Here is a 15,391-nt window from a genome sequence, read left to right as displayed (position 1 = left end):
GAAACAGGGAGGTCATTCGAGCTCTGGGGTCAGGAAGCACATGTAGTGCATTTCCGTCATAACAGGAAGAGAGGAACCACTCCCCACTACAACAACACACACACACACACACACACACACACACACAACCACACACACACACACACAACACACACACACACACACACACACACACACACACACACACACACACACACACACACACAACACACACACCACCACACACACCACACACATGCATCTGTCTCTGCCTTCCTGCCCACCCTAGTTGTCTGCGGGCGTGGGAGGTTCGGGGTTATGTTTTGACCCTTTCTGAGTAAGCTCACACACGATTAAGCACAAGCTTAAGAGTGTGTGTGTGTTCATTTACCTGTCTGTTGCGTTCATCCATAATCCGTGCTATCTGGATCTTTTCCTCCCCATCTTCACTCCTTCTCTTTCTCTCCTATCCCAAAAGTCCTGTTCCTCTTTCTCGTTCAATCCTCACAGCAGTTATTCTCTTTATTTTCCCCTCTCAATTCTTCTGGCATTCACTCCTTTAACAGAAATAGAGAAAAGAAATCAGTTAAAATGTTGTCAAACCAACACCACCACACACACACACACACACACACACACACACACACAGTAACTTGTTGAGCAGTCGTAGAGAGTGGTTCAACTATGTTTGTGTCAAAACTGACGAATTGATCATTCCAACAGCTTGACCTGAGAGGAAATCACTCACTGATCAAAAACATCACATCTAATTGACAACCAGAGAGACGGCCATTTGCTTCCCACTAAGTAGAAACGCAATTCGAAAAGCCTATTCAATTAGAAAATGGACATGAATTTCGCCACCCAACACACATCCAGCAGGGTCACCTCTAGCTGAAGAGTGCCGTTGTGACACCTATTAACTAGCCTTGTGTGTTCTTGCCCAGAGGATCTGGAAGGATTCATGTCCACAGCTTGTTGTTAACACTAAGTCACCGCGTGGTCACCACACGCACCCCTAATCCAGTACACTGGGTTTACCGGAGGGTCTTCTCAGGCCGGAGTTTAGAGTAACCACCAAGTCCCCCTCCCCTAATCCATGACCTCCTAGCTTTTACATTGACACCTAACTTCAGCCCTTACTCCTTATCGCTATTGCCTAACCTATTGTTGTCAGTATATAAGAAACTAGGGAGAATGGAGAGAGATAGGAGCGAAGAGAGAGGGGAGAGAGACAGGAGAAGAGAAGAGAGAGAGAGAGAGACAGAGAAGAGAGAGAGACAAAAGAGGAAGAGAAGAGAGAAGAGAAGAGGAACAGAGACGAGAGAGAGAGAGAGAGAGAGAGAGAGAGAGCAGGCCCAGTATCCTCTGAGGGGAGTATGTGCTATATTCCCTCCTTCATTTCTCCATGCCTCCATCTGTTAATCAGGCCTCTGTCTCTCTCATGGGGAAACAGAGAGAACGAGAGAAAAGAAGTCAAGAGCACTGAAGAAAGGGAGGGAGATCCAGTATATTTCAAAGGGAACACTACACGTATACACTGAGTGTACAAAACATTAGGAATAATAAGTTACACCCCCTCCTTTTTCCCTCAGAACAGCCTCAATTCGTCAGGGCATGGAGTCGACAAGGTGTCGAAAGCATTCCATAGGGATGTTGGCCCATGTTGACTCCAATGCTTCCCACAGTTGTGTCAAGTTGGCTGGATGTCCTTTGGGTGGTGGACCATTCTTGATACACACGGGAAACTGTTGTGTGTGAACAACTCAGCAGTTCTTGACACACTCAAAACGGTGCGCCAGCCCCCTACTACCATACCCCAATCAAAGGCACATAAATATTTTGTCTTTACCTTCTGAATGACACACATACACAACCCATATCTCAACTCTCCCAAGGCTTAAAAATGATTACTGAACCTGTCTCCTCCCCTTCATCTACACTGATTGAAGTGGATTTAACAAGTGACATCAATAAGCGATCATAGCTTTCACCTGGATTCACCTGGTCAGTCAATATCATGGAAAGAGCATGGTTTCCTAATGTTTTGTACACTCAGTGTATATTACTGTACTTCAACTTCCACTGTATCCCTACACATTGGTTTGTATCTGACATGGTGTTGTTCGTTTCCATGCCTTTTTTAAAGATCCTATTTCTATTTTCCTACCTCTGATACAAGCTCTTCCTCAACAATGCAGAGTTCAGTAAGTAAGCATTTCACTGTATGGTTTACGGCCGTTGTATTCTGTCATGTGATGAATAAATCAAATCAACGTTTATTCATCACAGGACAGAATACAACGACCGTAAACCCTACAGTGAAATGCTTACTTATTTAGTATTCCTCAACAATCAGAAGTAGGAAAATAGAGATGTGATCTTAAACAAAGGCATGGAATCAACACCAGGTCAGATAAAAATAAAAGCACACAAGAACAACAACAAAAAAACAACGTAAGCTACATATGAGGCCAATACGAATACCATATCAACGTGCAGGGATAAGGTGGAGGTTGAGGTAATATGGACAGTTGAAGTCGGAAGGTTACATACACCTTAGCCAAATACATTTAAAGTCCGTTTTTCACAATTCCTGACATTTAATCCTAGTAAAAATTCCCTGTCTAAGGTCAGTTAGGATCACCAATATATTTTAAGAATGTGAAAGGTCAGAATAATAGTAGGGAGAATGATTTATTTCAGCTTTTATTTCTTTCATCGCATTCCCAGTGGGTCAGAAGTTTACATACACTCAATTAGTATTTGGTAGCATTGCCTTTAAAATGTTTAACTTGGGTCAAACATTTCGGGTAACCTTCCACAAGTTTCCCACAATAAGTTGGGTGAATTTTGGCCCATTCCTCCTGACAGAGCTGGTGTACCTGGGTCAGGTTTGTAGGCCTTCTTGCTCACACACTCTTTTTCAGTTCTGCCAACATATTTTCTATATTCTATAGGATTGAGGTCAGGGCTTTGTGATGGCCACTCCAATACCTTGACTTTGTTGTCCTTAAGCCATTTTGCCACAACTTTGGAAGTATGCTTGGGGTCATTGTCCATTTGGAAGACCCATTTGTGACCAAGCTTTAACTTCCTGACTGATGTCTTGAGATGTTGCTTTAATATATCCACATAATTTTACTTCCTCATGATGCCATCTATTTTGTGAAGTGCTCCAGTCCCTCCTGCAGCAAAGCACCCCCACAACATGATGCTGCCACACCCGTCCTTCACGGTTGGGATGGTGTTCTTCGGCTTGCAACCCTCCCCCTTTTTCCTCCAAACATAACAATGGTCATTATGGGCAAAAATGTATAATTTTGTTTCATTAGACCAGAGGACATTTCTCCGATCTTTGTCCCCATGTGCAGTTGCAAACCGTAGTCTGGCTTTTTTTATGCCGGTTTTGGAGCAGTGGCTTCTTCCTTGCTGAGCGCCCTTTCAGGTTATGTCGATATAGGACACATTTTACTGAGGATATAAACACTTTTGTACCGGTTTCCTCCAGCATCTTCACAAGGTCCTTTGCTGTTGTTCTGGGATTGATTTGCACTTTTCGCACCAAAGTACGTTCATCTCTAGGAGACTCTTTCCTGGGCGGTATGACGGCGGTGTGGTCCCATGGTGTTTATACTTGCGTACTATTGTTTATACCGATGAACGTGGTACCTTCAGGTGTTTGGAAATTGCTCCCAAGGATGAACCACACTTGTGGAGGTCTACAAAAACCTTTCTGAGGTCTTGGCTGATTTCTTTTGATTTTCCCATGATGTCAAGCAAAGAGGCACTGAGTTTGAAGGTAGGCCTTGAAATACATCCACAGGTCCACCTCCAATTGACTCAAATGAAGTCAATTAGCCTATCAGAAGCTTCTAAAGCCATGACATAATTTTCTGGAATTGTCCAAGCTGTTTAAAGGCACAGTCAACTTAGTGTATGTACACTTCTGACCCACTGGAATTGTGATACAGTGATTTATATTTGAAATAATCTGTCTGTAAACAATTGTTGGAAAAAGTACTTGTGTTATGCACAAAGTAGATGTCCTAACCGACTTGCCAAAACTATAGTTTGTTAACAAGAAATGTATGGAATGGTTGAAAAACGAGTTTTAATGACTCCACTAAGTTGTGTGTAAACTTCGACTTCAACTGTACTGTAGGCAGGGTAAAAGTGACTAGAAGCAACTAGGCAGACGGATAAATAATCATGAATAGCAAGCGTTAGTATGTGTGAGTGTGTGTGTGTGTGTTTTGTGTGCCAGAGTGACGTTTAAGTATGTGAATGTGTGAATAGAGACTTGAGATTGTGTATAAAGTCAGTGCAGATAGTCCGTGGATGGGATTGAGCAGCCATCGGTTTAGCAGTTCAACAGTCTTATTGCTTGGAGATAGAAGCTGTCTCAGAGCTTGTTGGTCCGAGACATGATTCTCGCGGTACCGTTTACCAAAACGGTAGTGGGGTGAACAGTCCATTGCTGGGGTGGCTAAGTCATTGGCAATTTTCCGGGCTTTCCTCATACACCGCCTAGTATTAAATGCCCTTGATGGCAGGGGAGCTCGACCCCAGTGATGTACTGTGTGTGAACGTGTGAGTGTGTGTGTGTGTGTGGTGTGTGTGTGTGTGTGTTGTGGTGTGTGTGTGGTGGTGGTGTGTGTGGTGTGGTGTGTGGTGTGTGTGTGTGTGTGTGTGTGTGTGTGTGTGTGTGTGTGTGTGTGTCTGTAACGGGGGAAAAGATCTATACAGTGACATATCTCCCGATCTTATTTTTGGATAATAATTTATTGACATTTGACTCTAAGTGTCGATTTGTAAAAAAATATATAGATATTTATATACAGTACCAGTCAAAAGTTTGGACAGATCTACTCATTCAAAGGTTTTTCTTTATTTTTGCTATTTTCTACATTGTAGAATAATAGTGAAGGCATCAAAACTATGAAATAACACATATGGAATCATGTAGTAAGCAAAAAAGTGTCAAATCAAAATAAAGTAGCCACTTTTGGCCTTGATGACAGATTTGCCCACTCAGCTTTGGCATTCTCTCAACCAGCTTCATGAGGTAGTCACATGGAATGCAAATCAATTAACAGGTGTGCCTTGTTAAAAGTGAATTTATGGAATTTCTTTCCTTCTTAATGTGTTTGAGCCAATCAGTTGTTTTGTGACAAGGTAAGGGTGGTATATTTGGTAAAAGACCGAGTCCATATTATGGCAAACGACAGTCCATCATTACTTTATGACATGAAGGTCAGTCAATCAAGAACTCTCAAAGTTTCTTCAAATGCAGTCGCAAAAACCATCAAGGGCTATGATGAAACTGGTGCAGAGGATAAGTTTCTTAGAGTTACCAACCTCAGAAATTGCAGCCCAAATAAATGCTTCACAGAGTTCAAGTAACAGACACATCTCAACATCAACTGTTCAGAGGAGACTGCGTGAATCAGGCATTCATGGTTGAATTGCTGCAAAGAAACCACTACAAAAGGACACCAATAAGAAGAAGAGACTTGCTTGGGCCAACAAAAACACGAGCAATGGACATTAGACCGGTGGAAATCTGTCCTTTGGTCTGATGAGTCAAAATGTGAGATTTTTGGTTCCAACCGCCGTGTCTTTGTGAGACGCAGAGTAGGTGAACGGATGATCTCCGTATGTGTGGTTCCCACCGTGAAGCATGGAGGAAGAGGTGTGATGGTGTGGGCGTGTTTTGCTGGTGACACAATTTATTTTAAATTCAAGGCACACTTAACCCTTTTCCAACAGGACAATGACCCAACACACCTCCAGGCTGTGTAAGGGCTATTTAGCCAAGAAGGAGAGTGATGGAGTGCTGCATCAGATGACCTGGCCTCCACAATCACCCAACCTCAACCCATTTGAGATGGTTTGGGATGAATTGGAATGCAGAGTGAACGAAAAGCAGCCAACAAGTGCTCAGCATATGTGGGAACTCCTTCAAGACTGTTGGAAAAGCATTCCAGCTGAAGCTGGTTGAGACAATGCCAAGAGTGTGCAAAGCTGTCATCAAGGCAAAGGGTGGCTACTTTGAAGAATCAAAAATATTAAATATATTTATATTTGTTTAACACTTTTTTGGTTACTACATGATTCCATGTGTTATCTCATAGTTTTGACATCTTCACTATTATTCTACAATGTAAAAAATTGTAAAAATATAGAAAAACCCTTGAATGAGTAGGTGTGTCAACTTTTGACTAGTACTGTATATCCATAAATATATATATATATATAACAAAACAAAAAAATATAGATATATAAATTGTTATTAAAAAAAAAAAATGCTACTGTAGGTATTTTTCATCCCATAACTTGTTTTCCGTCTTCTTTATAAATAGTGACTCAACATGTTTTCAGCACTTTATTTCCCTGACTGATCAAAATTCAGAGAGCAAATTTTCTCATGCTCTCTCTTGGCTCTCTGCAGCAGACATATAGTAAGCAATTTGTTTGGAACACAAAACTGCAATACAATCACAGTATCGAATCGCAATACATATAGAATCATGAGAACGGCTATACTTATCGTATCGTGATAAATATCGTATCATGAGGTCAATGCCCAGCCCTTGTTTGTGTGAATGTGTGTGAGCGTGTGTGAGCTTGTGTGTGTGCGTTTGTGTGCATGAGTGGGTGTGTGCTTGTGTGTGTGTTTTGTTGATGGTGAAGGGTGTTTGTGTGGGTGTTTTGTTGATGGTGGTGGAAAACGCTGTCTCAGACACCGCTCTAGAATCTCCCATTAGCGTTCAATTGAATTGAGATCTGTTGTCTGAGACACACACACACACACCTTTTATGCTCCTTGGAGATGCATCTTTCAAAGTCCCTGAGATATCTTCTTCTTGCCATAGTAGCCAAAATGATGGGTAACTGGGCATTATTATACATGACCCTATGCATGATGGGATGCTATTTGCTTAATTAACTCAGGAACCACACCTGTGTGGAAGGAAGCACCTGCTTTCAATAGACTTTCTATCCCTCATTTACGCAAGAGTCTCCTTTATTTTGGCAGTTACCTGTACATCGAGCGACTCCCTGGCCTACAAGTTCTTTAAGCCTGTCTTAAGTAGCTAGACACAGTCAGAGCACACGTGGTTTATAGCGTCCAACACACACACACACACACACACACACACACACACACACACGGTTCCCAGCTTACAGTCAGAGGCTGAAGGAGAATGGAAGGGGGAAAGAGAGAAAGGGATCAGGCTTGTCAATGACAAGACGACGAGTAGGGAGTTGGCTAACTCTCGTGAAAAAGCACTACTGAATTACTACACAAAACTTATTTGTGCCGTAGTGACAATGTAGAGACTGTGTAGTGAATGTGTACTTTATGCACTACTCAAGATAGGTAGAGATGTGTAGTGTTCAGTAGGAAAACAGTAGTTTCCAGTAGTAATCAGGTAGAGGTTTTTACTACTTGATGTTGGTGGTAAATAAGTACTCAAAACACTACAGCTTTACTACACAGGCTTGTTAGTAGTAATCTGGTCGGCTAGAGATTTTTCTACTTGATGTTGGTAGTTAATAAGTACTCAAAGCACTACAGCTTTACTACACAGGCTTTTCAACAGTAATCAGGTAGAGTTTTTATTACTTGACGTATCATAACACTACAGCCAGACTACACCGACTTTTCATGACTGCAGAAGAAGACAAAACAGGAAGTAGTTGGTTGTTGTTACTGTTTACTGTTTTTGACAATCCCGAATGTAATCACCTTCCATCCTCCGTCATCCTGTCTTTCATAGACCTTATACTGGCACCATCTGTAAGTTTAACTTTCCTTTATGAATACTTTCATGAATACCTTCATGTCATTGTTTAGCCGTTTATATCACTTTTTACAACATCAAAAAGATTTCTAGCCAAAACGCTCTTAGCCGTTAGCCATTGTCATAGAGATGTATTGAGTTTAGCCTATCTGTTTGCTAGCCCCATTGAATTGTAGCTATGTAGACTCTGTTTTCGTCATGCTAGCTGATGAGTGTGTTTGTATGCAAATGTACAGTATGTTCTTATTGTATACTTACCCATTCTACTTACCTCTTGTGACAAGGAGCCAAGGAGCCCCTTGACATAAGAAGACTGGAGGCCATTGTTAGTGAGATTAAAAATGTTTTTCTGTGTTGTGACCTCTGTTAGCCGATGATTGATAATGGCTTAGAATTGGTTGTCTCTTGTCCTTGTCTTTATTTTCTAAAAGGTTACATGGTGGAAAAATGTGGCTGCAACAAAAAAGAGGATGTGAATAAAGTTCAGTCAAAGCTGAATGAAGACAAGGTCTCAAAGGGATGGACAAAATAAGTGTAAATATGTCATTCAATATGTCATTAATTGAATCAAAACAAATTGCAATAAAGTTTGCATGAGCTTATTATTGCTTGTTTGGTGATATAACTACAGTTAGAAACGTGAGGAAAAAACATGTAGGGATTTTGAATAGGTAGTTCAATGTTTTAAATAGTAATTCCAAAGGATTTATGTAGAAAATGATAAAGGATCAGGATCAATTCAGTAGTGATCAGTAGTGATACAACACCACACACACAGATGGCACTGGCAGTAGTAATTCAATATGGATTGAGTATGCAGACAGCAGCAATGTGTAGGAATCGTGTAGTAATTCAATATGGGTTGAGTATGCAGACAGCAGCAATGTGTAGGAATCGTGTAGTAATTAAATATGGATTGAGTATGCAGACAGCAGTAATGTGTAGGAATCGTGTAGTAATTCAATATGGGTTGAGTATGCAGACAGCAGTAATGTGTAGGAATCGTTTAGTAATTCAATATGGGTTGAGTATGCAGACAGCAGTAATGTGTAGGAATCGTGTAGTAATTTAATAGTGAACATGTAGGAATTGTGTAGGTATGTGTAGGTTTTAAGTAGTAGAGACCCAAAAGCTCAGTAGTTACATATTAAGGGAGAATTATGTAGTGATTTGAGTAGGAAATATGTAGTGTTCACCAGTAGCGAAACGTCCCAATTCATAATTTATTACTACTTAAATTACTACATAAATCACTACTGGTTTACTACACATCTCAATAACAATCAAGTACTAAAACCAGTAGATTTTGTGTAGTAGTGATGAGTAGTAATTCAGTAGTACTTGTTCATGAGAGAAAGCAGAAACAGACTGGTAACCGGGCTGTCATCAAAACCCCCTATCACGCTACACAACATACACCATATATACAAAAGTATGTGGACACCACATCAAATTTGTGGATTCGGCTATTTCAGCCACACCCATTGCTGACAGGTGGATAAAATCGAGCACACCGCCATGCAATCTCCATAGACAAACATTGGCAAAAGAATGGTCTGTACTGAAGAGCTCAGTGACTTTCAACGTGGCACCGTCATAGGATGCCACATTCCCTACAATTTCTGCCCCGCTAGAGCTGCCACGGTCAACTGTAAGTGCTGTTATTGTGAAGTGGACATGTCTAGGAGCAACAACGGCACAGCCACGAAGTGGTAGGTCACACAAGCTCAGAAAACAGGTCCGACCGAGTGCTGACGCGTATAGCACGTAAAAATTGTCTGTCCTTGGTTGCAACACTCACTACCGAGTTCCAAACTGCTTCTGGAAGCAACGTCAGCACAAGAACTGTTCATAGGAAGCTTCATTTGAATGGGTTTCCATGGCCGAGCAGCCACACACAAGTCTAAGATCACCATGCGAAATGCCAAGTATCGGCTGGAGTGGTGTAAAGCTCGCCGCCATTGGACTCTGAAGCAGTGGAAACACGTTCTCTGGAGTGATTAATCACGCTTCACCATCTGTTATTCCGACGGACTAATCTGGGTTTGGCGGATGCCAGGAGAACGCTACCTGCCCCAATGCATAGTGCCAACTGTAAAGTTTAGTGTAGGAGGAATAATGGTCTGGGGCTGTTTTTCATGGCTTGGGCTAGGCCCCTTAGTTCCAGTGAAGGAAAATCTTAACACAACAGCATACAATGACATTCTAGACGATTCTGTGCTTCCACTTCGTGGCAACAGTTTGGGGAAGGCCCTTTCCTGTTTCAGCATGACAATGCCCCCGTGCACAAAGCGAGGTCCATACAGAAATGGTTTGTTGAGATCAGGTGTGGAAGAAATCGACTGGCCTGCACAGAGCCCTGACCTCAACCCCATCGAACACTTTGGGGATGAATTGGAACGCCGACTGCGAGCCAGGCCTAATCACTCTACATGTCCAACCTCACTAATGCTATTGTGGCTGAAAGGAAGCAAGTCCACACAGCAATGTTCCAACAACTGTTACCCTACGAGGTCCGGAGCCTGCTGGTTTTCTGTTCTATCTGATAATTGATTGCACACACCTGGTGTGCCAGGTCTAAATCAGTCCCTAATTAGAGGGGAACAATGAAAAAATGCAGTGGAACTGTCTTCAAGGTCCAGAGTTGAGTTTGAGAGATCTAGCCTTCCCAGAAGAGTGGAGGCTGTTATAGCAGCAAAGGGGGGACCAACTCCATATTAATGCCCATGATTTTATAATGAGATGTTCGACGAGCTGGTGTCCACATACTTTTGTTTGTGTAGTGTACCATCCCAAACCCCTATCCCCTATCCCTTATGCCCCTGTGGAGATCAGAGATGATATGATATGTAATAACATGGTGACAGCTCCAACGTACCCCCATCCCTAGCTAGAGGAGAATAGAGCCTGATCTGTACAGACTCCTCAGTAAACTGACCAGAAAAGGCACATTTTAAACACAGATCTTCTACACAGTATATGTCAGCACCAGATATAATCAAGCTAGCTAGGGCATAATGTCCAATCAAAACAAGCCCCAACATGCCAAACAGGACACATTACTTCTGTGCTCTCATTCATTCATTAATTAATTCAGTCAGTCAGTCAGTCAGTCAGTCAGTCAGTCAGTCAGTCAGTCAGTCAGTCAGTCAGTCAGTCAGTCATGCAGATAGTGAGGCTGTTTCAGGAAACACCATACTCCTCTGCTTTTGAGTAAATATAGAACATTCCTTGTTGAGTCAACCCCGAATTATATAAACTGTGGGTGTTGATACTGAGCATGGAGTTCTGCTTTCGAGGGAAGCTTGCTTTTGACCTAAACACTGTGTGTGTGCTTGTGTGTGTTTGCTAGATTTTTTCCCCCAGCATGTGTGTTCCCTCTAAGACGACATGATGTAGAGCCCACCTGTAAACCAAACCAGGAAGATGGCAGATTTCCACCCGATTCCTCCTTCCACACACACACACACACTTACACACAAACACACATTTCCTCATCTATAAATAGCTTACACGTAACCAGTGGGGCTCCAAAAATAAAATAATGAACTTATTACCCCAAAACAAAGCAGAGCGGCCCGTATCTAGTTCACACTAAGACAGAGAGAGACAGAAACAGACATAGCCAGTAGAACTAGAGAAAAGAGTTGGACATATAACAGACTCCTTATTTTCCCGAACTAACACCCACTCTCACAACAATCACGGTACCCCTTCTCTATCACAAACTTAAACACACCATCGCAGTGTGCCAAAGATGGGCCTTTCTCTATGTAGAGGGATGATTCAGAGTCCTCATTTACCCCCATGCTGTGTACGTGTGTGTATTCTGGGGCAAGAGAGGGACAGACAGAAGGACCAAACAGAAACAGACTGGCCATAGGGCAGTTCAGGCAAATGCCAGTGGGCTGATCTAAATTGGGGTGTTTGCATAGAATTATCATTATTTGGCTAATAATGAGGGCCAAAACTAAAAAAATGGGCTGGGGTATTAGAAATCACCAGGTGGATTTTTTATCCCAGTCCAACCCTGGACCAGAGACACACAGTCCAATAGACAGACAGATAGACAGGGTAGACAGAATGTGTAAGTGTGTATTTTGAGGCTGGATAGAGCGAGAGCGACAGACAGTGGGTGATGGGGTGGCAATGCCCTTGTATATCTTGGCAGGACAACCTACATGCCAGTGTCAGAGGGGCAGGGGTAGTGGGGGGTAGACGGATGGGTGCCGGGCAGGGGGTGGATAGGGAACGGGAGGAGTAGAGGGCTGGGGGCGGAGGAGTGCACGTAGACGAGTCTCAAAGGGGTGTGTGCAAGCCCCCAGACATAGAGCCTGCGTGGACTTCATCACGGCGCTACGAGCACCGCATATCATTTCAAAGAAAACTACGTAGTTCCTCTATCACCTTGTCAGGAGGAAAATAACAAGTAAAAGGGACATGACTTGGATCGGTGTCCTACAGCTCTACCAAGCTGGCCAGTAGATGCTGTAACCCCCCTACCACCACCACCACCACCACCACCACCATTCTCCACTACGGGCACATGACTCATTATAAATACTTCAGACTAGACTAGAGTAGGGGGGAGTCTCTGATTAACACTACAGTAGCTACAGGCAACTAGCAGACAAAGACTCATCTGTATTAGACTCCCTAACTGGAGGATGGTGGATGTAGACTCCCTAACTGGAGGATGGTCGTGTAACGCCCTAACTGGAGGATGGTGGATGTTAGACCACCTAACTGGAGTATGGTGGATGTAGACTCCCTAACTGGAGGAGTGGTGGATGTAGACTCCCTAACTGGAGGATGGTGGATGTAGACTCCCTAACTGGAGGATGGTGGATGTTAGACTCCCTAACTGAGGATGGTGGATGTAGACTCCCTAACTGGAGGATGGTGGATGTAGACCATCTAACTGGAGGAGTGGATGTAATCCTATGGAGGATGTGGATGAACTCCCTAACTGGAGGATGGTGGATGTAGACCCCTAACTGGAGGATGGTGGATGTAGACTCCCTAACTGGAGGATGGTGGATGTAGACTCCCTAACTAGAGGATGGTGGATGTAGACTCCCTAACTGGAGATGGTGGATGTAGACCCCTAACTGGAGGATGGTGGATGTAGACCTCCTAACTGGAGGATGGTGGATGTAGACTCCCTAACTGGAGGATGGTGGATGTAGACTCCCTAACTGGAGGATGGTGGATGTAGACTCCCTAACTGGAGGATGGTGGATGTAGACTCCCTAATGGAGGATGGTGGATGTAGACTCCCTAACTGGAGGATGGTGGGATGTAGACTCCCTAACTAGAGGAGTGGTGGATGTAGACTCCCTAACTGGAGGATGGTGGATGTAGACCCCTAACTGGAGGATGGTGGATGTAGACCCTAACTGGAGGATGGTGGATGTAGACTCCCTAACTGGAGGATGGTGGATGTAGACTCCCTAACGGAGGATGGTGGATGTAGACTCCCTAACTGGAGGATGGTGGATGTAGACTCCCTAACTGGAGGATGGTGGATGTAGACTCCCTAACTGGAGGATGGTGGGATGTAGACTCCCTAACTGGAGGATGGTGGATGTAGACTCCCTAACTAGGATGGTGGATGCAACACTACACAGTAAGTAAGTTGTTTACCACGGTGGCAGATGACACTGTACTCACTAGAAAACAAGTGTTGGGGCAAAATTCAGACACGTCAGAGTTAAAGCTCATATGGGGACCACCCAGCAAATCCTCTGCAATATGCTTTTAAATAAACTACAGTTTGGGTCGTGAATTCTCCAGGTCTTAAGAGAGGAGTGAGGCCCAAGGTGTTTGCTGGTTTTCTACCTCGTTAAATTCCAGTCAATCAGTACAATTGATCAAGTAGAATGGCAGCGATAAATGAAAACCGTCAGGACTACGGAGCTCCAGAGCCTCCATCGTGCACCCCTGACCAGTCACGTGTTCCCACTCCCAGCCATGTGTTGGTTCATAAAGCTGAGATGTGGCAGCCAGGTGAGGCTAGCCTTTAGTCTGTAATACACCTGTAAACTGCCTGCTCTCTCTGACTTAATGGGAGAGCCAGAACAGAAACTAGAGGCTTATCCAGAGGACAGGAGCCAAGTATCAGGTGTGTTAGTGCTGGGCTGGAACTAAAGCCTGCACACACTGTAGCTCTCCAGCTGGACCAGGGGGCAGAGTTGGAGAACACACCCCTCAAGGCCACATACTGTGCACTTCTCTAGCCTGGGATCAGGGTCATAATACCCATTGACACTGGTGGCACAGACCCCCTCACTTGTATTAGTACGCTAGAAAATATTATACAAAAGTATTTTATTTTCTCAAAATGACTTTAAAGATACTGAATTTGGCCATCAGTGCTACATATTTCACTTTCTCTAACAGGTCTGAGATTCATTCACAAACACATAAAGTATTGACCTCAATCAACTTTAAATTGACATGAACACAATACTTAATAAGAAAATATTTAAGATAAATAAACAAATCCGACTATACAATTCACATCTCTCTCACTGGGCTGTTGTATACTCTCTGAGTATAACACATCTATTAAATTATATGACAGACTCCGACGCGTTTATGGTCGAGTTCGGAGCGCAAACACTGTGCGTATTCTGCCAATAGCACAAACTGTCCCAACTGTAAACTTTCGAAGCGAAAATATGAATTAACCACCGGACACACTTACTGTAGCCTGCTCCTCATGAGGCTGATCTGTCCGATATCAGTGTCCGTTTACGCAGGCGTTTTCACGAGCCTTGTCCGAATACCGTACAGCAGAAAAGTCTTCGTATAAAGAGCCCCGTTAGAAAAACGAATTCGCTTTAAATCCAGAATGGCAATAGCCTACTATTAATCATACAAACACAGTGATGGAAAGGGCAACTGGCAACATTAAAACTCTCTTCTCCACTCCAGATTTGAAATGAAGAGGAAGGGAGTCGTGCTACGCAGTCCCTCAGTGTGAGTGAGTGATTTGCCCGGTGAAGGAACAGAGGAGGGGAAGGAAAGGGGGATAATACCGCTAATGTTTGTTTCCCGTTGGTGATGTGCCCATAGACACACTTTGATCGATCGCTCTCTCTTTCTCTCTCGCTCTCTCCAATCCATCAAACACGCACACAATCCATGAACAAGTTTTAAGGCCCTAGCGGGTGCGCGCGCGCACAAAGGCGCACAAAGACGCACGAAGACACACACACACACACACACACACATCCTATCTATCTGAAGTGTGTTCAGTCAACATATGTGCCAAATAAATAAACCACCCTAGTCGTAGTATAGAAGACTACATTTCCTGTCTGGTTAAGCTGTGAAAACGTGGATATCTTACCAGTCAATTACTTGCACTTCCTTCTGTTCTGTCAAAGCTTCAGCCCCAGATCCTCCTGCATGCGTTTCAGGTTTCGGTTCTCTCTCTTCCCTTCTGGCTTTATCTCAATCTCTCTCTCATCTGTGTCAGTCAGTCTGTGTCTGAGTGTTTCATCAGGGTGGTCTCTAAGGGCCTCAGGTCCATTGGTTTACAGAGCACCTGGGAGAGACCGGAGAGATACTGTATGAGACTGGAGCTGGTTCTA

At 43.4% G+C, this 15,391-nt stretch overlaps 1 pseudogene; it reads right to left on the bottom strand.

Moving 5' to 3' along the window:
* Window positions 1–15,391, bottom strand: part of LOC111964487 (myocyte-specific enhancer factor 2C-like) — a 37,357-nt pseudogene that overhangs the window by 13,736 nt on the left and 8,230 nt on the right.

The sequence above is a fragment of the Salvelinus sp. IW2-2015 genome, linkage group LG5 (assembly GCF_002910315.2).
Source record: "Salvelinus sp. IW2-2015 linkage group LG5, ASM291031v2, whole genome shotgun sequence".
Classification (NCBI taxonomy): Eukaryota; Metazoa; Chordata; class Actinopteri; order Salmoniformes; family Salmonidae; genus Salvelinus; species Salvelinus sp. IW2-2015.
Note: the sequence above shows the minus strand (reverse complement) of the source record. Positions and strands in the feature narration are given on the sequence as shown.